Raw genomic sequence first — 24,883 nt, 5'->3', positions numbered from 1 at the left:
TAGTTACAGTACAAAGGCTTAGTTGCCCTGAGGCCTGTGTAATCTTAGTTCCATGACCAGGAATCAAACCCACATCCCCAGAATTGCAAGACAGATTCTTAACCTCTGGACCACCAGGGAAGGCCTTCACTAGGGTATTATGAGGATCAAATGACCTAACAAAAAGGCCAGTACCAGAGATTGACCAGTCCCAGTTACTGCTGGTGGAATACTTGTTGGGGAGGGAGAGGGAGAGGGGTCCAGGCTCTAAAGGCAGAGGTTCAAGTCCCACCTCTGACATTGTCAAGCTGGGTAGCTTTGTCTCCCAGTTGAAGAAACAGGTGTAATAATAGGATTCAGTGAGAAGAATTCCTAACTCTTGAGCACCTACTATGTGTTTGGTTGGTCTGAAGCACTGACCACACTCCATCAATGCAGCCCTCGATCTGGTCCTCTGAAATGCAGGCACTCTTACACCTTGGGAGGAAGGTGAGCCACAGAGAGGGCCAGTGACCCAGATAAAGCCTTCCAGCCAGTTGTTGATGGAACCAGAAGTCAAACCGGGTCATTCCAGGACAAGTTGTCATGTGGTTTTCAGTGAAGGGAGACATCATCAGCCAGAACACCCAGGAAAACAATTTGTAGACACAGGAATTGAGCTTAACCCAGATTCTGTTGTTTTGAATTATTAATTGTGCCCTGCCTGCTCCCCTGGAATCTCTCCCCAGACACTAAGCAAACTGGTCATTCACCCCAAACTAATTTGCATCTTTGCACTGCTGTGTGCCATAGACCAGGAAGAAAAGTCAATATCTTAATTGACTTTCATAAATGTTTAAATGAGAATAATTCCATTTAGGGGCAATGAATACCATCATTAATTCACCAGAATACGCTTCATCTAATACAGAGATCTTTGCAAATTTATCTCTGGGCATATAATTCAAGCCAAAGGAACTATTTGATGGCATTCATTCCCTTCCTTCCCATCTCCTACCTGCCCCCCTCAAATGCACATATCCTTATAAACAATTCCAGGGGCTTCCCTGGCTGTCCAGTGGTGAAAAATCAGTGCTTCTAATGCAGAGGTCATGGGTTTGACCCTTGGTCAGGGGAACTAAGATCCCACATGCCCCGTAGCTTGGCCAAATTAAAAAAAAAAAAAAAAAAACTACACACATCCCAAATTATTTTGCCCACCCTAATATATCCCCAACGGCCCTTACATTCCCATAGCAACAGTCTGGAGAAAGTAAACTTTTAATTATACCACATTAAAATGGAGAGCTCTTTTGAGTCATCGTCTCTGGCACTTTATTTTCGTGCAAATACGATTCCAGGTTCCATGGGCGGTCTTGATTTTTAAGAACTCCAGATGTTCAAAGGAAGGCAATCGTCATACTTCCCCTCTAAGTGTCTTAATGGAAAGTTTGCATCTAGTGTGTTTCAAAGTCCCTGAAAGAGAAGCTTTCATACTCCAGAGCAAAGTAACTGAATTCAAACTTTTATTAATAATGTAAAAGGCTTGTGTGACACACAGAAGCTAGAAAAGTATGGGGAAATCAGAGGGGACTTTGCTTTATCAAAAAGAGGCCAGAATAAAGGTTGGTCTTGATTGGAGGGAGGGAGGGGGCTGTGGGGGATGGGGGATCTCAGCACAGAGGAGGTCAATGTCTCAGGGTCTTTCTCTTGCTAGAACTCAACTTTGAGGCCAGGGTCTGTCCTGGGGAGTGCCTGGGGGCTTTATAAGGACACTGTGGGTTTTGATTTCCAATCCTGTTCAGCTGCCATCCTTTCTGGGAGCATTGAGGCTGTTAAATATTTTCCCTCGATGCCTAAGACAGACCCTCAGCTTGTACTACCAGGTGAAGAGGCATCATTTGCTTCTTCCTCTTTTTGAAGGGGGAGGGGGCTTCCCTGGTGGTTCAGCGGTAAAGGATCCGACTGCCAGTGCAAGAGATGCAAGTTTGATCCCTGGATTGGGAAGATCCTCTGGAGAATGTAAGGGCAACCTACTCCAGCACTCTTGCCTGGGAAATCCCATGGACAAAGGAGCCTGTGTCTACAGTCCATGGGGTTGCAAAGAGCTGGACATGACTTAGCAACTAAAACAAAACAACTTTAAAAACAGCTATTTATTTTTGCCTGCACTGGGTTTTAGTTGTGGCGATTGGGGCTACTCTCTAGCTGCGCTGCCGGGCTTCTCACTGCACTCTAGGCACTCCGGCTCAGGAGTTGCGGCTTTTGGGCTTAGTTGCCCTGTGGCATATGGAATCTTCCAGGACCAGAAATCGAACCTGTGTCCTCTGCATTAGCAAGTGGATTCCCAACTACTGGACCACTTGGGAAGTCCCTTCTTTTTATGCTTAAAGCAGCAAATTGCCCACATTAATACCAGGTGCTGACTGATAGGATCTTCCAGACTTCCATAGCTGCTTTCTCCAAATCCTTAGTTTGTTACTGGAAGTGGAGTCTGGCTACTTGCTCCTCAAAAGCTAATACTTGAGAGGCAAGGTTGGTGAAAAGGAAAGTTTGCTTTATTTTGGAGGCTAGCAAACAGGGTGGGGAGGGGGGAAGGCAGGCTCGTGTCCAGAGGTCACTCCCCACTGACAATCAGTGGGCAAAAGCTTTTAAAGGGGAGTTTCAGGGGTGCACAGGTGGAGGGAGGGGGCGCCGTGCAGAAACAGCACAGTCAGCTCTGACAATCATCTTGAAATTGGTCACTGGTGGTCTGACCAGCAACATATTGATTGTTTTAAGTGGTTAATCTTCAGTTCCAGGGTCAGTTTGTTCCCATTTCTTTGAGGCCAGTTTTTGAATCTATGGCAGCTTATGTCATGGCTACAGTCCAGTCATCATGCAGCTAACTTCTTCCACCTGGTGGGGGTTTCAGTATCTGTAAGACAGCTCACAAGATGTGGCTCAGAATATTATCTCTAGCTCTTGAGAAGGAACTAAAGGTCCTTGACTTTGTTTAATGGCTAAATTATTATTATTTTGTCCTGTTTGCTTTTCTTTGCTTCTGCATTTTCTTCCTTCTCTGATTAAACCTATTCTTTGGCTAAAAGACTTTCTACAGACAGAAGACAGATGGAGGACGTGAATGGGGAGGGGGACAGGGACCATAGGGTCCTGCTCCATTTCAAGTCTGATTTCAGAAAATGTGGATGTTTGATTTCACTTCGGATGTCTCCAAATAAAAGGTCAGCTAACCAACCTTGATGAAATCTACTGAGTTATTGAAGTTAACTCAATAACTATATTAACTTATATCACTCTCCTTTTCTCCCCAATCCAATGTTAGAATTATTTGTATTCTAAGGAATTTTTTTTAGGTATCTGCAATTAGGAAACAAAAAGAAACTCAACTATCTGTTTTTTCTTTTTTTTTTTTTTAACTTTATTTGGTTAGTCTGCTTGCAGAAACTTAGGTAAAGGCCTGATTCTGTTTGATTTGATTTCTATTTGATTTTACTCAAATACAGTATCACATTAATAAGAAAGTCCTAGTTTTGGTAGCAGATGTTTTTTGAAGATTACGTGTATATTATTTCTATGGGTACTGCAAATAGAATCCATCCAGGGAGAGAACAATTACTAGGCCCTCCCAGGCTTTTCATCCTAAGCATTTTTGTTTTATACTGTTTTGACCACACTGCGTGGCATACACACCCTAAGTTCCCTGACCAGGGATCAAAACCACGTCCCCTGCAGTGGAAGTGGGGAGTCTGAACCACTGGACCACCAGGAAACCCCTACCTAAGTATTTCTTGTGGAAAAAGGACAGGTAGCCTGTTCAAATCTTAACTTTTTATTAAAGTGTAACGTACAAGGAAGTGTCAAAGTCATCAGTGTGCTACTCAAAGAATTTTCTCAAAGCGAACACACCTTTATAACCAACACCACACTTACAAAGAGAATTTTGTAATCTTCCCAGAAGTTCTCCTGTGCTCTGGTCACTAACTCCCACAGGTTAACTGTATTTCTCACTGGTATCATACTATGGATGTTGCCTAAATTGCTTCCAAACTGCTTCCACCAATTCACACTCTCCCTATGAGAATCAAAGAGTGTATGTCCCCCACACCCTCCCTAGCCACAGCTATAGCAAAACTTTTTAATCATTGTCAATCAAGAGATCAAAATCACCTTAATTTGGACTTTTACAATGATTAGTAAAGCTAAGGCTTTTTTCCCTTGTTTATTGACCTTTTTCTGGGACACATCTGTATTGCTGTCTTGTTACAATAGAAAAAAAGAGAAAAAGGAAAAACTAACAAAAAACATCTGGTATACCCATTAAAGTGGAGTGAAGTCGCTCAGTGGTGTCCGACTCTTTACGACCCCATGGACTGTAACCTACAAGGCTCCTCTGTCCATGGAATTTTCCAGGCAAGAGTACTGGAGTGGGTTGCCAACTCCTTCTCCAAGGGATCTTCCCAGCCCAGAGATCGAACCCAGGTGTTCTGCATTGCAGGCAGATGCTTTACTGTCTGAGCCACCAGGGAAGCCACAGTATACCCATTGGGATCTGGCTAAATAAATTATGGGAGTATACTGGCAAGGTATGACACTGCAGTTACTTGAAAGAATGAGCACAGCTTTAATTGCTCTACAAAATTATCACCCAGATATGAATGAAATGAAGAAGACAAGAAATCAAAGTTTGTATGATAGAATCCAATCTTGACTAATTTTTTTTAAAGTATGCATTTCACAGAATTCTGGATGAATACTCCAGAAATTGTTGACAGTGCTTATCTCTGTCTACTGAGACCAAGGAGAAGATGGAAGATTTTTAACCTTTCATTTATTCTTAGATAAATGTTTTATTTGGAAAGCTTTTGATTTACAGAACATTCATAAAGATAATACAGAGAGGCTAGGAACCTAAAACTGCTCTAAAAATGAAAGTGTCCTCATTTTGTAAAAAGTAGCAAAGAGATTGTACCTTCTTTCCCCCCTGCCATTGTGCTATACAGTAAGTTCTCATTAGTTATCTATTTATACAGAGTGGTGTATATATGTCAATCCTAATTTCCCAGTTTATCTTACACACTCTTTCCCCACTTCATGCCCACACGTTTGTTCTCTACATCTGTGTCTCTATTTCTGCTTTGCAAATAGGCTCATTTGCCCTGTTTTTCTAGATTCCACATACATTCCACTTATATGAGGTATGTAGAACAGTCAAATTTAGAGTCAGAAAGTACATTAGTAGATGCCAGGGACCAGGCGGTGTGGGAGGGTGGGAAGAGGCAACTGGGACTCAGTGTTTAATCAGGACAAAGTTTCAGTTAGGAAAGTGAAAAATTTGGGAGATGGATGATGGTGAGAGTTGCACAACCATGTGAATGGACTCAATGCCATTGAAATGTACAGTTAAATAGCGTTAAGATAGTATGTTTTATAATATGTGACTTTTACCACATGAAAAAAAGTATTACAGAAGGTTCCTGTGTGTCCCTCACTCAGACCCATTTTCCCCCATGCTGGCATCTCTCATTACCAGGCACATCTGTCAAAGCTAAAATGCCAACCCCAGGACATTCCTGTGGCCTGGACTCCACACTCTGCTCAAATGTCATCGTCTTCACTAATGTCCCTCTTCTGCCCCAGCATCCCATCCAGGTCCCACAGCAGATGCAAACCTTGGATCCCCTCACTCTCTTCTCACATCTGTGGGCATTTGAATCTTTCCTCCTTTTCCAGAACCTTTGCTGATGGTATAGAGGAGTGTTGATCAGGAATCCCTCAATTTGGGTTTGGGAGATGGCTTTTTCATGATGAGACTGGATGTGGGGAGAATGTGGCAGAGATGCTGGATCCTCCTCTTTGCATCACATCAGGGATACAGGACATCCACCTGGTACCCTGAAGATGTCACCTTTGACACCTGCAGTGCCTCCACAAGGGACACTGCTTGTCCCTTCTGCATCCTCTCCTCACAAACGAATGTCTATTAGATTCCACAGAAAAGTGATATGATATTTATCTTTCTTTATCTGACTTATTTTACTTAGTATGATAATCTCTGGGTCCATTCTTGTTGCTGTAAATGGCATTATTTCATTCTTTTTAATGACTAAGTAATATTCCATTGGGTATATATATCATATCTTCTTTATCCATTCATCTGTTCATGGATATTTAGATTGTTACCATGTCTTGGCTATTGTAAACAGTGCTGCAATGAACACTGGAGTGTATGTATCTTTTCAAATTATAGTTTTCTCCAGATACATGCCCAGGAGTAGGATTGCTGGCTCATATGATAATTCTACTTTTAACTTTTAAAGGAACCTCCATACTGTTCTTCATAAGGGTTGCATTGACACAAATGAACTATTTTTACCCAAAACTCACAGATCCTGGAATCCAACTTAAGGTTACCAAAGGGGAAATGTGGGGGAAGTGATAAGTTAGAAGATGAGGATTAACACGTACATATTACTATATATAAAATAGATAACTAACAAGGACCTACTGTATAGCACAGGGAACTTTACTGAATACTCTGGAATAACTTATGGGGGAAAGAATCTGAAAAAGAATATATATTTATTGCATATATAACATTGTATATATAACCGATTATATATATATAACTGATTCACTTTGCTGTACTCCTGAAACTAACACAACACTGTGAATAAACTATACGCCAATAAAAAAATTTTAAGTTTAAAATATTTATTAAGCAAAAGAAAAAAAGAAAGAAAGAGAAAGAAATGAGTCTCTAGTGCAGCCCACCCTGGAAGGATGGGGGCGGGGGCCAGAAGGGCTCCCCTCCAGGAAGGGGAAGATCCACAATATTTCCCATCTTTCTTTTACCTTGAAGCCTTTCTGTAGCATCATCAACCTGTGCATGGTACTCCTTCTATAATTTAAAAATACAGTTTCAGAAGCAAATGGGAACAGCTGATCAAAAGTCAAGGGAAGGGCTCCTTCATATTTTGCCAAAAGCAAATCTTTCTGTTCTCTGGAGAAAATACACACAGTTCACTTCCCCATAGATCCTGGGCAGGGGAGATCAGGATGACTCCACCCATCTGTCACGATGGGCAGGCAGGTGTCCCAGATGAAGAATCAGTTGAGCCAAGACCCCAACCCTAGGCTGAAGAAGGCTTCCAGCCAGCAATCCAGGGACCTGCCGGAGAGGCCACGTGTGGAATGCGAAAGAGGAGGAGAGGCACTGAGGCGCTGTTGGGAGCACGGAAGAAACCAGAAACTCATTAGCTGCAACCCCAGCTGTGACCTCTGCCCCACATGTGACCTTGAAAAATCCTCTTAGTCTCCATGGCTGCTTCCGTGGGGATCAAGTGAGCATTCCGAGTCCTGCCTGCCTGCGTGGAAAATATCTTTTGATGATTGATTAGCTAATGCTTGGAAACAGCGCTGGCGCTAAAAGCCAGTTCCCCAGAAAGTGCTAAGCAGTGTTATTAAGGGATCAAACAGGAGGGCTTTTGTGTGTGATGCCAAGATGATTTTGTTAAATTATGAAACTTGCTTTGATAAACTGCCTGGAGGTGCCATCTGTGACATGCTTAATGTTTTTTTTTTTTCCCCACTTCCCTGAGCTTATTGAATTATTTGTACACAATTTATTTTACTTTCATAGGGCATTAAATTACTCTGAGACCTTGAAATATTTTATAGCCAATTCAAGAGATCTGGAGACTGTCAGGAGAGTTTTTTAAATTTTTTGTCTTTAGGAGATGAAAGAGGGGGAAGGATTCTGGAAATTGAGGGGGACCCATGGCATGGAAAAGGAGCTTTCAACTCTGTTGGATGTGGGTCCTTTAAATTTGCAGCTGCTGCCGAAATGTTTTCATGAACTAGATGAAGGCATCCAAGTGCATTTTGTTATCTCTGTATCTTAACCAGAAATGTTGATTGAAATCTTGAAATCTTTTATTTTATATATATATATATATATGAAATTATATATATATATATATATATATATACACACACACAAACATGCTCAGTCGTGTCTGACTCTTTTGTGACCCCATGGACTGTTGCCTGCCAGGCTCCTCTGTTCATGGAATTTTCCAGGCAAGAATACTGAAGTGGTTTGCCATTTCCTACTCCAGGGGATCTTCCTGACCCAGGAATTGAAACCATATCTCCTGTGTCTCATGCATTGGCAGGCAGATTCTTTACCACTGTGTCACCTGGGAGGTCCATATGTATGTATGTGTGTGTGTGTATATATATAGGAATATAATGAGTCCTTGTCTGTATCCTACAACATCAGTGAACAGCAGCTGAAGTTCAACCTCATGTTATCTCTACCCCTTCTCACTCCATCAACCCCATGGGTTATTTTGAAGCCAAGTCCAGATATCACAGCATTTCATCTGAAAATAAAAGACATCTTTTTTAATCTAAAAGACTGGTAGTCACGTCCCCCTGGGATATGCCACCTGTGACTTTGAACAAAGCCCGGGTCTGTCCCTGGCAAGCAGTTGAAACTGCTATGAACCCTTGTTTTTGTTCTGGTGACCCTGAAGCAGCTCGGTGACTGGAACGATCCAAGCATTCAAAGGGCACTGTGGCCCTGGCTGCTCCACTTAGAGAGAGGGATGTCCCGACAGGTGGACGAATCCCTGGGCAACCCCGCCTCACGCCCACGCTGAAGCCCCGGTCCTGGGAAAGTGAACAGAAATGTTTTTCTTGGATCACATGTTATCTCACTGAGCTGGCCCCTCCCTACTCAACTGTGCTAGCCTATGACCTCTCTTTTTTCACCACCTACCTGCGAAGCAGCCTTCTCTACTTTTCCTCAGCTATGACTTTCAGAAGCTAATAGCAGTACTTTGTCCTAAGCATCACAGCTCTCAAACTTTTCTATGCCTCAGGATCTCCCAGGCATCTGGTTAAAAATCTTACTGACATATATACACTGCTATTTATAAAGAGATAACCAACAAGGTCCTACTGTAGAGCATAGGGAGCTCTACTCAATATTTTGTAATAACCTATAAGGGAAAAGAATTTGAAAAGAAAGAGAAAAAAATTAGATACAGATGTATGTATAACTGAAATCACTTTGCTGTATACCTGAAACTAACACAACATTGTAAATCAATTATATGTCAATCAAAAAAATAAAATCTTGTTTACTCTCCCAACATCACCGATGGAAGTGTCCATTAATGCTACAAGCCATAGGTAGAGTGCAATTAATCTGAAACGATCACAATTTTAATATGCACATATATTTGACCCTGAAAGAGGACCCTGTCTTAGGAAGACTTGCCCATGTGTGAATGACATCCATGTGGCAATTTTTCTCATAGTCGACAACTGGAAGCAACCTACTTTGCCTGTGGCATAATAGCTTAAGTGATCCATCCACCCAGGGCAGTATGGTACAGGCATTCAAAAGAGAAAGGAACGTTCCCAGAGTGTATGGTTACATGAAAGATCCAAGGTAGGGAACTACAGAAATAGAATGTTGCCATTTGAGGAGGGAAATAGAATATATGTGCATGTATTTATGTGCAGATACAGATATATACACATGGACACATATATCTACTCTCACAAAGAAGACCAAACCTATTTATATACATTGGTTATGCACACAAATGTTTTATAGACACAGGCTTGCATATGCTTATATCTACTTTTTTAAAAACATGCATGTATGTTCTGGAAATGGGAGCTCACTAGTGAGGATCAGGGGCACAGGTAAGAGGGAAGCTTACTTTTCATTTTATATTTTCTGCTCCTGATGAATCTTCATGCTAAACATACACGACCTTTTCAAAAAGATAAATAATCTGTTCAATGAAGCGGCATGGACCCATTCCCCATATCTACAGAAGGAAAATTTTAGCTGTGGGACCCAGGAACTCATATTTTTAACAGACCTGCTCTGGACTTTCTGAATGCACTCTGACGCTGAGAATCTCTGCCTTCTGGCTCTGCACTTCTGGTGCACCTAGAGCCAGACATCCTGGAATGCAAAGTCAAGTCGGCCTTAGGAAGCATCGCTATGAACAAAGTTAGGGGAGGTGATGGAATTCCAGTGGAGCTATTTCGAATCCTAAAAAATGATGTTGTTAAAGTGCTACAGTCAATATGCCAGCAAATTTGGAAAACTCAACAATGGCCACAGGACTGGAAAAGGTCAGTTTTCATTCCAATTCAAAAGAAAGACAATGCCAAAGAATATTCAGACTACTGCACACTTGTACTCATCTCACACACCAACAAAGGTCCATCTAGTCAAAGCTTTAGTTTTTCCAGTTGTCATTTATGGATGTGAGTTGGGCTATAAAGAAAGCTGAGCACCGAAGAACTGATGCTTTTGAACTGTTGTGCTGGAGAAGACTCTTGAGAGTCCCATGGACAGCAAAGAGATCCAACCAGTCTATCCTAAAGGAAATCAGTCCTGAATATTCATTGGAAGGACTGATGCTGAAGCTGAAACTCCAATACTTTGGCCACCTGATGCAAAGAACTGACTCATTAAAAAAGACCCTGATGCTGGGAAAGATTGAAGGCAGGAGGAGAAGGGGACGACAGAGGATGAGATGGTTGGATGGCATCACTGACTCAATGGACATGGGTTTGGGTGGATTCCGGGAGTTGGTGATGGACCGAGAGGCCTGGTGTGCTGTGATTCATGGGGTCACAAAGAGTTGGACACTACTGAGCTACTGAACTGAACTGAACACACATCAGTAAAGTAATGCTCAAAATTCTCCAAGCAAGGCTTCAACAGTATGTGAACCATGAACTTCCAGATGTTCAAGCTGGATTTAGAAAAGGCAGAGAAACCAGAGATCAAATTGCCAACATCCATTGGATCATCAAAAAAGGAAGAGAATTCCAGAAAAAGATCTCAGTTCAATTCAGTTCAGTTGCTCAGTCATGTCCAACTATTTGCGACCCCATGGACTGCAGCATGCCAGGCTTCCCTGTCTATCACCAACTCCTGGAGCTTGTTCAAACTCATGTCCATTGAATAGGTGATGCCATCCAACCATCTCATCCTCTGTCGTCCTCTTCTCCTCCCACCTTCAATCGTTCCCAGCATCAGAGTCTTTTCTAATGAGTCAGTTCTTCGCATCAGGTGGCCAAAGGATTGGAGTTTCAGCTTCAGCATCAGTCCTTCCAATTAATATTCGAGAATGATTTCCTTTAGGATGGATTGGTTGGATGTCCTTGCAATCCAAGGGTCTTCTCCAACACCACAGTTCAAAAGCATCAATTCTTCAGTGCTCAGCTTTCTTTATAGTCCAACTCTCACATCCATGCATGACTACTGGAAAAACCACAACTTTTACTAGACAGACCTTTGTTGGCAAAGTAATGCCTGTGCTTTTTTTTTTTTTTTTTTTTTAATATACTGTCTAAGTTGATCATAGCTTTTCTTCCAAGGAGCAAGCGTCTTTTAATTTCATGGCGGCAGTCACTATCTACAGTGATTTTGGAATCCAAAAAATAAAGTCCCTGTTTCCATTGTTTCCCCATCTATTTGCCATGAAGCGAAGGGACTGGATGCCATGATCTTAGTTTTCTGAATGTTGAGTTTTAAGCCACCTTAAAGTAGAAAAAGTAGAAAAAGACCTGCTGCTGCTGCTGCTAAGTCGCTTCAGTCTTGTCCGACTCTGTGCGACCCCATAGACAGCAGCTCACCAGGCTCCGACCTACTTCTGCTTTATTGACTACTCCAAAGCCTTTGACTGTGTTGATCACAACAAAGTATGCAAAATTCTTAAAAAGATGGGAATACCCAACCACCTTACCTGCCTCCTGAAAAACCTGTATGAAGGTCAAGAAGCAACAGTTAGAACCGGACATGGAACAACAGACTGGTTCTAAATTGGGAAAGGAGTATGTCAAGGCTGTATATTGTCACCCTGCTTATTCAACTTCTATGCGGAGTACATCATGCAAAATTCTGGGCTGTATGAAACCCAAGCTAGAATCAAGGTTGCCCAGAGAAATATCAATAACCTCAGATACGCAGATGAAACCACCTTTATGGCAGAAAGCGAAGAAGAACTAAAGAGCCTCTTGATGAAAGTGAAAGAGGAGAGTGAAAAAGTTGGCTTAAAACTCAGCATTCAAAAAACGAAGATCATGGCATCTGGTCCCATTACTTCATGGCAAATAGATGGGGAAACAATGGGAACAGAGACTTTATTTTCTGGGCTCCAAAATCACTGCAGATGGTGACTGCAGCCATGAAATTAAAAGACGCTTGCTCCTTGGAAGAAAAGCTATGATCAACCTAGACAGCATATTAAAAAGCAGAGACATTACTTTGCCAACAAAGGTCCGTCTAGTCAAGGCTATGGTTTTTCCAGTAGTCATGCATAGATGTGAGAGTTGGACTATAAAGAAAGCTGAGCACTGAAGAATTGATGCTTTTGAACTGTGGTGTTGGAGAAGACCCTTGGACTGCAAGGAGATCCAACCAGTCCATCCTAAAGGAAATCATTACTGAATATTCATTGGAAGGACTGATGCTGAAGCTGAAACTCCAATCCTTTGGCCACCTGATGCGAGGAAGTGATTCATTAGAAAAGACCCTGATGCTGAGAAAGATTGAAGGCAGGAGGAGAAGGGGACGACAGAGGATGAGATGGTTGGATGGCATCACGGACTTGATGGACATGAGTTTGTGCAAGTTCTGGGAGTTGGTGATGGACAGAGAAGCCTGGCATGCTGCAGTCTATGAGGTCGCAAAGAGTCAGACAAGACTGAGCAACTGAACTGAATTGAACTGATAGCGTGTGCAACGAAAGATCTTTTCAAGTAGGTATGCTTTGTCTCCCCACTTACTCCCCAGTTGCCTAAGGCAGGGACCAATTTTTACATCTGTGCATGGAAGATAGGAAGGTTTCAAAATGCACTGACTTAAATAAGTGCCCAAATGCAGAAAGACTATAGCCTAGTACTCATATCACTTCTTGGTCCATGTGGGATAGATAAGGAATGACTGAAAATTCTTTGCTACTCCTCCCGTTGAGTGATGGAATTAAAGTCCCTTTCTCTTGAATATAAGCTAGCCTTATTGATTGGCTTGATCCATAAATATGGTAGAAATAATGAGACTTCTAGGACTCCATGGTAAGAAGCCTTGCAACTTGGAACACTCACTCTGGAGGAAGCCAACCACCTTATCATAGACCAATCTACCACAAGACCACCGTGCTCTGAGGAAGCTCAATAAACTCTAGAAGAGATACCTGCAGCCAACAAGCCTTGTAGAGCTCCCAATCAAGAGCCAAGACCATGTTCCACCCATATAGGGTGAGTGAGCCTCTTGGAGATGGATTCTCCAGCCCTGATTGAGTCATGACAGTCAATACTATGTAGAGCTGAGACAATTCAGTCCAACCATCTTCCACTCAAATTGCAAAGTCATGAGCAAAACAAATGCTTGTTTTTTTGTTTTTTTAACCACTAGACTTTGGGAGTAGCTTTTTATTCAGTAATAGATAACTGGAATATTCTATGTTCATGAGGCAATTGTATACAAGTGTTGATTATACTATTTTAATCAAAAAGTTCTCTGAGGTCTGATGAATAATTGCTCTGAGTTTTGAATATTTACTGTATGCCAGCCTCTATGCCAAGTACTCTCAGGAAAACCTGTAATTATCCTATTTTTCAGGTTTTTCAGGTAATATGGAGAAAATAAATGTGAAGCACACTGCCAACTGCAATGTCCATGCAAATCCCTCAACCACATGGATGCAGCAGAACGTAATCAATAATCGTGTTGGGATAATATGTGTTGTCATCTAGACAACTGCTGATGGAACCAGGAAGGAATGTTTTACCTGAGCTGGACCACAGTTCCTCCTCTGAGAATCAGGAAACAGAACTAAGAGATTGTCAGCTCAATCTGACTTGACAACTTGAAAACAGGAGAGAAGTGAGTGGCTTTGCCATCACATGGACAAAGAAGTGATGAGGCTCAGGTCTGAACCGCAGCAGACATGCCGGGTACCACTGAAATAAGACTAGGACACAAATACCCCCATACCAATCCTGGTCCGAGGTCCAAGTAGTCCGGAGGCATCTGTCCTCTTGGATTTTCCCAGTAAAGTTTCCATTCTTTGTTTCTGATGGCTCTAACTGGTTTTTTGTTGACTTGGATAAAAATAAATATTATGAGGTTCAAAGAGAATCCTTTTCCTCAGGCCCCAAAAATCACAGCTCTCAAACTTTTCTATGTACCAGGATCTCTTGGGCAACCAACTGAGAATCTTGCCTGCTCTCACATATCACTGATGGATGTGTCCATCCATTAATGCTGCAACCCATGTATGTGTTAGTTTTTCAACTGTGTCCCAGTCTTTGCGACCCCACAGACTGTAGCCCTCCAGGCTTCTTTATCCATGGAATTCTGCAGAGAAGAATACTGGAGTGGGGAGCCTTTCCCTTCTCCAGGGGATTTTCCAGACCCAGGGATTGAACCTTGGTCTCTAGGCAGATTCTTTATCATCTGAGCCATGCTGCAACCCATAGTGAGTATAATTAGGCTGAAATCATCACAATTTTGAAATGTGCACACCATTTGACCCTAAAAGAGGACCCTGTCTTAGATTTTCCCTTGTGTGAATGACATCCATGTGGCATATTTCTCATAGCCAAAGACTGGAAGCAACCTACATGAGTTGCAACATGATAGCCTAAGTGGGGCTCCATCCACTCAGAGCGATACATGCAGGCATTCAAAAGAATGAGGACCATTACCGGAAATGTATGGTTAAGATCCAAGGTGCAGAACGCAGAAATAGAAAGTTTCCATTTAAGGAGGGGAAACAGAACATATGTGCAAAATGTAGATACACATATATATGGATACTTATATATATCTACTTTAATAAAGGAGACCAAACACATTTGTACATACACACATAAATTTTAAGACATGTGCTCATATATACAGATGGGAAGGTCAAGGTGAAAACCCGGGTCTGTGTTCCTGACTCCTGAATCACCATGGCAGGCTGGTAGACTTTCTTCTCCTCTCTCTATGACTTAACGCCAATATCAGCTAAATTAAAACACCCGCAACAGCACTCCCCTCTCATTTGACCCTAGGAGTGCAGCCATCTCGCCATCCATTCAGCTGATCTTTTGGATACACTTTGGAGTAAGTTGCAGACATCAGTATCCTCCACCCCTAAACAGGGCAGTATGCAATGTTCTAAATTTAATCTTCTGTTCCAAAACCTTGCCACATGCACCCCCATGACTTGGTGTTTAAAAAACTTGCTGATTTATCCAGCCAGGTGAGTGGTGGGAATTTGTTACAACAAATTATTAAGAGGCGATGTGGTTACTGCACCAGAACTTTCATACACAACAGTTTATGACAAAAATGTTAAACGTACAGAAACGTGGAAAAACTCACGCAACATATCTATGCACCTACTATCTAATTTCTACTATTGATATTTTCCTAATTTTATTTACCGTATCTTTCCAGCGATTCGACTCAGCATTAGCACATCTTTTAAAATGCATTTTCCGGTTGGCTGCTAACATGAGGATCATCTACCACATCCCACAGCCAGCACCAGACCTGTCCTTGACTGTGATCTGTAACCAAGGCATCTGATGTTCACTCCCACCATCACCACGGTTATCAGTAAATTTAAAAGGAGAAGGAAAAAAAGTCAACTTTGGGCCATTAATTTAGAATAAACTGTGATGTTTATCATTATGTCAGGAAAGATCAATAGTGGCCTCTGTTTCTCAATTACATTTCCTCCATGCTAAATTCTCCCCGTGAACACGGACAGTGAAGTAAAAGGAAATACAGCCTAGTTTTGGGTCTTTAACATTGCCTGGAATTCAATAGCAGATCTGATTTTTTTTTTAATTTGCTTGTATTTACCTATCAGCTGAACGACACTCCTGTTTCTTTCCCCTCTAGGGAGCACTTTTATTAGTTACTAGATCTCTAATATAAAACATGTGGCTAAGAGAAAAATAGTCTCTTCCTTTCTCCCCGTGTCTGAGGTCTGCATCTACAGATTGACAGAGATTAATGGACAGTTAACCACGTGTGTTTTCTCTCAGCTTCATGCCCTGCAAGTTTTATTTTTCCAAGCCTTTGTCAACTTTTGGACATCAGATACCTGGTGGATCTTAGCAGTGCTGGGCAAAGATAAGAGAGAGAAATCAAACGGAGAGTTATAAACACTGATAATAGTACTAAGATGTATTCAGCAATTACTATGTGCCAGGCCCGTTGCACATTCAATCCTGTCGACAGTGCTGTGAGATGTACCACAAGCAGTGAGCCCTCTTTAGGAGGAAAGGCTGAGCAAGTGAACTGAAATTTACATGAACATGGAGCATCTCTCTGTTGGGTACACAAAGCCCAGCTTAGGAATTTTCATAAAAATGAACTCTTAAGGTGGACCTCGCTTTGGAAAGAGTAACAGAATATTCATGGTGCCATGCTATATCCCAGGCACTGACTGAACACACAGCAACCTGTTGTCTGAGTTGACTTCTGTGATGCTCCGAGGGAGGGCTTATTATTTCCCCCCATTTTACACATTGGGAATGAGAATTACAGAAAGTTGAAAGGATGTCAATCTTTCTGGAGAGTAAATATTTTGGAAAAGGGCTGTCTACAGGTCCAGGTGATGCTGAGTGTGAAGAGTTCAGGAATTTCATTGCTCAGCTCAGCAGACACACTGATGCAGGGCCTGCATTGTACCTGGGGCCAGGGTCAGGAAGCTGAATAGTGTACAGCCTTACCCACCCTCCTTGAGCATTTAGTGTCACTAGATGGATCCATCAATATTCCACTCACTCATTGTGTGATTGGCCCCAAGGAGAACTGGCCAGATGGTCCAGAACCACAGGACATGAAATCAAATGATGGTTGTTGGGGCGATGCATTACACAGTGGAAGGTGCGTGGACAGCAGCTCTGTGGGAAGACAGCACCAGATTGGGGGAAGGCCGGAGGTGAGCTGAGCTGTAGTCCTGCCACTCAGAGCTTGTGCCATCGCTCAGGAGCCCTGAGGCTGGGATGGCCCCACAGGTTATCCCACAAAGGGGCACAGGACATGCCTGCAGGCCCCGGCATGTCCTGGTCACCAGATGCCTGCTGGCCCTGTGGAGCAGTGTGATCTTGGGCCAGGAGTTCTCTGTAGCCTGGAGATTGCAGGGCACTCGCTGGGAAGGGATGATGGTGAGCTGTCAGTCATCAGCTGAGGGAGGAAGGGTCTCTGTCCAGAAAGGATGGAGTCTGTCCGCTCAGGCCCTGGGCACGCAGGACGACTCTGACTCCTTTTCAGTGGTGTCTGTCAGATCCATGCAGGCCCGTGGTTACCGTGATGGAGGGCGCTCACTATGGAAACAATCTGGCCGTTCCTCAAACGTTAAACGGAGGGGCCACGTGACCCAGCAGTGCCACTAGTTGGGCCCAGGAGAAACGAAGCCACACATCCACACGTGTACATGAACACTAAGAGCAGCGTCATTTGCGACGGCCCAAAGGTCAGGAGAAACGAAGCCACACACCCACATGTGTACATGAACACTAAGAGCAGCATCATTTGCGACGGCCCAAAGGTCAGGAGAAACGAAGCCACACATCCACACGTGTACATGAACACTAAGAGCAGCATCATTTGCGACGGCCCAAAGGTGGGAACAACCCCAAGTCCCTGCACTGACGACCCGACACACACACTGGAAGGTGACTCAGCCGTGAAAAGGGACGAGGCACCTACACCGAGGTACCGCGTACCTTGAACTTCGAAAACCTTGCACTCAGTGAGGGAAGGCTGTCATCGCATGAGTCCATTTACATGAAGTATCCAGAAGAGGCAAATCCACGGGGCAGAAATGAAATAGTGGTTGCCAAGGGCTGGGGTCGGGGAGTGACCATTCCTGGGTAGGGGCTTTCTTTTGGGGGCGATAGCCATGTTCTAACATGAGACAGTGGTGATGGTTGGATAATTCTGTGAATATGGTGAAAAGAAATGAAAGTGAAAGTTGCTCAGTCGTGTCCAATTCTTTGCAACCCCATAGCCTGTACAGTCCATGGGATTCTTCAGGCCAGAATACTGGAGTGGGTAGCCTTTCCCTTTTTCAGGGGATCTTCCCAACCCAGGGATTGAACCCAGGTCTCCCACATTGCAGGCAGATTCTTTACTAGCTGAGCCACAAGAGAAACCCTGTGAGTATGGTGGAAACCACTAAATTTTACACATTTCAAGTGATGATGGTAAATGTATATGTATATATATTTATATTATATATTTCCTATGTATGTATCATCTACGTTTATATATTTAGAATATATATATACACACACACACAGTAAGTCCTTGAAGGTTATATACGAACCTTCAAGATGTGACTTTCAAAGATGTGAATGTGTGTTCACATGCCCATCACACAAGTAACTTCACATGTCTCATGCTTGCATCTTCCACAAGTTGTTGTGCTTTTGTTTCCTTCGCTGTACAGCACTGGGTAGAGCATAGTCTGCAGTGTCTTTATTTCAAGCCCAGGATGTCCAGAAGCAAACATAAAAGCAGCAGTGATGTAGTAGTACCGGTAGGAAGCATCTGCGGTTGTACTGTACTACTGTACTTTTCCAGGTACTGCACTGTAAGATTTTCAAAGTTTATTTTTTTGTATTTTTTAATGTATTATTTGTGTGAAAACTATTGTAAACCTATTATAGTACAATACTATATAGCTGATTGTGTTAGTTGGGTACCTAGGGAACTTACTGTACATGGAAATACGATTTTTTTTTTTTTTTACAGAGCCAGATTAAGACGTTAGAGACCAAAAGTTCAGAAAATATTATGAAGGCTCCCATATTGTATTCAAAAGTAAAACTGTACTGAAATGCTTGTAACTAGTCTAATGAAGAGCTTAGTTATAAATCATTCAGCAAATACTGAGTTTTTGATGCACAGAAAGCATGATTCAGATGCTTTAGATTTAGCAGTGGGCAAAACCAAGTCCTGCCTTCATGATTCACGGAGGAAAACAGGAAATCCTACATTCATGTATATATATCTCCTATGCTGTGTGTTACTTGTTCAGTCATATCCGACTCTTTGCAGCCCTCTGAACAGTAGCCTACCAGGCTCTTCTGTCTATGGGATTCTCCAGGCAAGAATACTGGAGTGGGTTGCCAAGCCTTCCTCCAGGGGATCTTCCCAACCCAGGGATCGAACTTGGGTCTCCTGCACTGCAAGTGGATTCTTTACCATCTGAGCTACCAGGGAATTACAAATATAGTTTCTTTACAACATAGTTTATATATATACTTTACAGGGGAGGAAAGTAGGAGACATTTTCTTATAAATATTATATCCTGTATAACCTATAATATATAGCTCCATATACAGGCAGTATATACACTATATATATACTTTCACATGCTTATATAGTTTCACATGTATAGTTTCCTCCATAGAGGCAAAAAATAGGATATCTGTGCAAATATATATTATGTATGTATATTATATCCTATAGAAAGTTTCATTTTTTTTTAATTAATTAATTAATTAATTTTATTTTTGGCTTTGTCTGTTCTTAGTTGCAGTACTTGGAAACTTTCGTTGGCAGCCTGGGTTCTATCGCTGGTCAGGGAGCTAATATCCCACAAGTTGTGTGATATGGTGCCAAAAAAAAAAATGCAGGGGACTTCCCTGGTGGTCCAGTGGTTAGGACTCTGTTTTCCCAATGCAGAGGGCCTGGGTTCATTCCCTGGTCAGGGAACTAGATCCTACATGCTGCAATTAAAGACCCCTCTTGCCACAGCTATGACTCAACACAGTTGTATAAATAAATAAATAAAAATTTTTAAAAAATGTAGGAGTCATAAGAGACACTGGTTCGATCCTTGGGTCGGGAATATCTCCTGGAGGAGGGGATGGCAATCCACTCCAGTATTCTTGGCTGGAGAATCCTGATGGACAGAGGAGCCTGGCGCGCTAAAGTCAGTAAGGTCACAAAGAGTCAGATACGGCTGAAGCGACTTAGCATGCGTGCACACATATGTATATACATGTATATGTTTATATTTTTTATTTTTGGCTGTGTTGGATCTTCAGTGCTGCGCAGGGCAGGCTTTTGCTCTAGTAGTGGCGAGCAGGGGCTACTCTTCATTGCAGTGCGGCTTCTCCTGTTGTGGAGCACAGGCTTCAGGGCTCACAGGCTTCAGCAGTTGTGGCGCACTGGCTTAGTTGCTCTGTGGCATGTGGGATCCTCCCGAATCAAGGATCGAACCCGTGTTTCCTGCATGGGCAAGTGGATTCTTTATCCCTGAGCCACTAGGGAAGCCCTGACAGATTGCTCTTTTAAAAACTGTTTAGATAACTTATTTATTTGCCTAAATGTTTTAAAAGGCCTTAAATGGAAATGGGGAACTCAACACAAGCCTACAGAAGAATAAAGTCTTAAACATTTCAATTGCTGAAAGATTGACTGGGTTCTGTGTAATTATTAGTGCTATAAAAAGTATATAATATTTACCTGGCCATAATAGAACTGTATAAAAGTCACTTATCTTTCCTGCCACATTTCTCACAGTTATTAAAAAGAATGAAAAGAAATCTTGTAAATGACCTTTAAACACTGTCTTGTAAACGAAACCAGCAATTAATAATAATGATAATGATAATAATAATAATGGCTATAATTACCAGCTCGGTGCCAGGGATGAAGTGAGCATTTTTCTAGTATTCCCTCTTTAATTCTCATTCTAGTCTTAGAAGATAGACTGGATGAAACTCCCCTTTAGGACTTGGAAAAAGCAACTTCCTTCAGCTCACACACCTAGTCAGAGACAGAACCAGATTTAAACTCATAGCTGAGAAGGTCCCTGCAGGTGGGGTTTTAGGGAGCTCAGCTCCATCCCTGAGCCTCACACAGCCTCTGGTGTGCACACAGGAGGGGCTCAAAGAATACTCTGTGAATGAATGAATGGATGTCTGATTCTAGCACATCTCATGCAAAGGTTCTTAGAGACAAGCCATTATTAAATGAAAAACCCCCAAAGAAGGAAGGAGGATACTGTGGAATGCTTGTCCAGGCTTAACTCAGCTCCACATGTGCCAGCGAGCTCAGCTGAAAGGTTATCAACTCTAACTCCACCCCTGGGTGCAGCCGGCCATGTCCTAGTCCAGCGACTGCCACCTGCCATCAGCAGCCCCTTCTGTGCCGACTGAGCTGTGCTGCCAGCCCAGGGAGCTGTGCATGGCTTCACACGTCCATCCTTGTGTGAGCTGCTCACGGGTGCTTTGCTTGTGAGCAGCAGGGGTGAGGTGGTGATGGTAAGCTTGTGCAAAGAGCAGGGAGCCCAGACAGGGCTGCACTCTCCGGGGCTCCGTCCCAGCTCCCGGCTCCCTGCCCGGCAGGTCCCCAGGCGGGGCAGAGCCTTTAAGCCCCCGTAGGGGTCGCAGACCCCAAGCAAAGGCCCGGCCTCGGCCCCGGGTTCCCCGCCGGCCACTGCTCTTTTCTTTCCCTGGAAACTCGCTCTGAGATGCTGGGGTCACAGGAGGAGGGGGAAGAGGCCCAGGCCAGTCTCACCCCTCAGGGGTCAGCAAAGAGCACTGCCTCTCATTGTCTGAACTCCATCACAGTCTATTAAGAAAGGAAGCCTGGGGGCCTCAGGACCGTGCCATCTTTTATTATTCTAAACTCAAAGAATGTAACAGTTAAGTAAATGTGGCCAATCCAGACGGTCAGGATTTCTCCAGAAAAGTACAGGCAATTTTCTCGAGAAAATGCGATATTGATCTTGGCCCTAAAGTTAGCTATTTGCCCTTTATAACACAGAGGGTGAATTCTGCTTAAGTGCTGGCTACCCCCAACCCCCACGTGTAACTTCCTAGGCACCACAGTGCTGCTTGTAAGATAGCCACGCGGTTTATTTTAGAAGTACTGACTTCTGGTCCGTACTGAGTACTCAGTACTGAGCTCGGCCTGGTAGAATGCAGCCTTCCTTCCTGCAGACATGTTTGGGGCCGTGGCAGGACCCCATTTGGGGCCCGTGGGTGTGTATGCTGGAGGTCTTTTCTGGAAGCAAGCTCATGCCAGGATGAGGAGAAGGAGGGGTTGGGGGTGGGGGACTCCATGAACCCTCCCAGCTGGGCCAGCTCTGATCTCCATGACTACGAAGAATATTCTAGAAAAGCCAGGACAATGTTCACCTCGGGGCAGAAGGCCTGGTGAGCAAGCTGCCCATCAAACTTCTTATGTTGTGGGTTCAATGTGAGCAAAAGTGGAAATTCCCAGGAACCCCTTTGGGGACTGAGACCTCCAGTGCTGGGATAGGGGGAGCAGGAACTTGGGCATGGCCCTCCCTCCCCCAGCTTCCTAGGGTTTGTGTGCCTGTATATTTTTTATTTTATTCCCTAGAAAACTGCTGTTTTCCAGGCAGCTTCAATTAAAACTGGGGCCCCTTACCTCCAGTAATTACACTGCTGACATTTCAAAGGCCTGATCCTCTTGTTCAGTTGATGTTTTTTCTTGAAGGATCCTTGATGAAGAGCATTTGTTTGGGATTATTTCTGAGCAGCAAACGAGTTCCTCCAAGACAGTCAGACTCTGTGAGACGGGCCTCCTGGCTCCAGCAGGGGGCGAGGGGACCTTGGCAGGGTGGGTCAGGGCCAGCCCGTTAACCTCTGCCTCCCCTTGGCTGGGACACCCAGGCCTGGCTGGAAATCTAGGACGTATCACCATGGGTGCTAAGGGAGCAGGCCGGGAGCAAGCTTTTGGTGGTAGGATGCAGGAAACACAGAAAAACTTGGTTTTCTAGTGGGCTGTTTGGGTTTTGAGTCTGTGATTCTGAAATAGGAGGAAAGAGGACAGGGCACAAACTTTAAAGAGTAACATGGTTATAGGGCATGACAAATTGGTTAGAATCGGGACTTCCTTGCTGGTACAACAAGGATAAGAATCCGCCTGCCACTTCAAGGGACATGGGTTCGATCCCTGGTCCAGGAAGGCTCCACATGCTGTACAGCAACTAAGCCCATACACCATTACTACTGAAACCCAAGTTCCTAGAGCCTGTGCTCTGCGTATGGGAAGCCACCACAATGAGAAGCCTGTGCATTGAAACTAGAGAGTAGCCCCCACTAGCCACAACTAGAGGAAGCCCACACGCAGCAATGAAGACTCAGAGCAGCCCAAAATAAATAAATTAAAAAACTATAGAATCAACTAGGGCCAAGATGTTGGAAGATTTGACTTCCGGTGGACCTTGAGCCTCATTATACATTCATTGTAACATTGTTGTTGTTTTTTAGTGGGTAAGTCATGTCTGACTCTTTGAGACCCCATGGACTGTAACCTGCCAGGCTCCTCTGTCCATAGGATTTTCCAGGGAAGAATACTGGAATCGGTTGCCATTTCCTTCTCCAGGGGATCCTCCCAACCCAGGGATCAAACCCACATCTCCTACATTGGCAGGCAGACTTTTTTTAACCTCTGAACCACCAGGGAAGCCCTCATTGTAACATACCAACAAGCTACACACCCACCACTGTCACAACAGTTCTGAGGCCAACCATCAAAGATCAAAAAGTGAGTGGTGGCCCTTTTCCTGTAAATTTCTGTCCCTTTCTCCAAATAATTGGGATAATCCTCCCACTCATTAGCCTATGAAATTACCCAGCCCAGAAAAACTAACCACGTCATATTTCGGGGCCTCTTGCCTTCTGAAATGACCCACACTCTGTCTGCGGGATGTGTTTTTAAATAAATCTACTTGTTACCTATCACTTTGTCTCTCAATGAATTCTTTCTATGACTGAACATCAAGGATCTGAAATTCACTGGGACCAGGTCCCCCTGAAAAATGTTTATGTCCTGATCCCCAGAATCCGTGACTATGAGACAGGAAGAAGGCATTGCTGGCATGGTAGGCTTGAAAGAGGGTAGTCACCGGTGGAGATAATGAGATGGGCAAGAAAGTGGGAAGAGGAGGCAGATGTGGTAACACAAGCAAGAGGTCAGAGCTATTTCTGGAGGGGCTTGAGAGCTAAGAGATGTTGGCAGTGGCCTCCAGAGCTGGATGAGGCAAGAGAATGTTTTCCCCCATAATAGTCTTCTGGAGGGACACAGCCCTGCCCACACACGATTTTATTTTATTAAAAAAAAAATGTTATTGGAGTACAGTTAATTTACAACATTGTGTTAGTTTCAAGTGTACAGCAAAGTAAGTTGGTTATACGTATATATATATACGTGGATATATATATATATATCCACTCTTTTTAAGATTCTTGTCCCATATATATATATCCACTTTATATATATATATATATCTCCACTCTTTTTAAGATTCTTTTCCCATATGGTAATAGGTTATTACAGAGTATTGAGTAGAGTCCCCTGTGCTGTACGGTAGGTCCTTATTAGCTATCTATTTAACACACACACAATGTGTATATATCAATCCCAATCTCCCAATTTATCCCACCCCCAGACCCCCGTTACCCCCTTTGCCCTCTGGTAACCATAAGTTTGTTTTCTATGTTTGTGACTCTGTTTCATTTTTGTAAATATGATCATGTATACCATTTTTTAGATTCCACATGTAAGTGATATCATGTGATTTCTCTATCCGACTTACTTCACTCAGTAGGAAAATCTCTAGGTCCGTCCATGTTGCTGCCAATAGCATTATTTCATTCGTTTTTGTGACTGAGTAATATTCCCTTCTATATATGTACTACATTTTCTTTATCCATTTCTCTGTCAATGGACATTTAGGTCATTTCCATGTCTTGCCTATTATAAACAGTGCTGCTATGAGCATTGGGGTGCATATGTCTTTTCAGATTAGGCTTTTGTCTGGATATACACCCAGGAGTCCAATTGCTGGATCCTCTGGTAACTCTATTTTTAGTTTTTTAAGG

The 24,883-nt window shown here is 43.2% G+C and overlaps 1 non-coding gene across 1 annotated transcript; it reads left to right on the top strand.

Moving 5' to 3' along the window:
* The first annotated feature begins 19,660 nt into the window (after positions 1 to 19,660).
* Positions 19,661 to 19,733, top strand: TRNAG-CCC (transfer RNA glycine (anticodon CCC)). Its single transcript has one exon. It is a non-coding gene; the product is annotated as a tRNA-Gly (tRNA).
* Positions 19,734 to 24,883: the final 5,150 nt, after the last annotated feature.

Source organism: Bos javanicus, chromosome 17, assembly GCF_032452875.1.
Source record: "Bos javanicus breed banteng chromosome 17, ARS-OSU_banteng_1.0, whole genome shotgun sequence".
NCBI classification, from domain to species: domain Eukaryota; kingdom Metazoa; phylum Chordata; class Mammalia; order Artiodactyla; family Bovidae; genus Bos; species Bos javanicus.
This window is presented reverse-complemented; position numbering and strand designations above follow the sequence as displayed.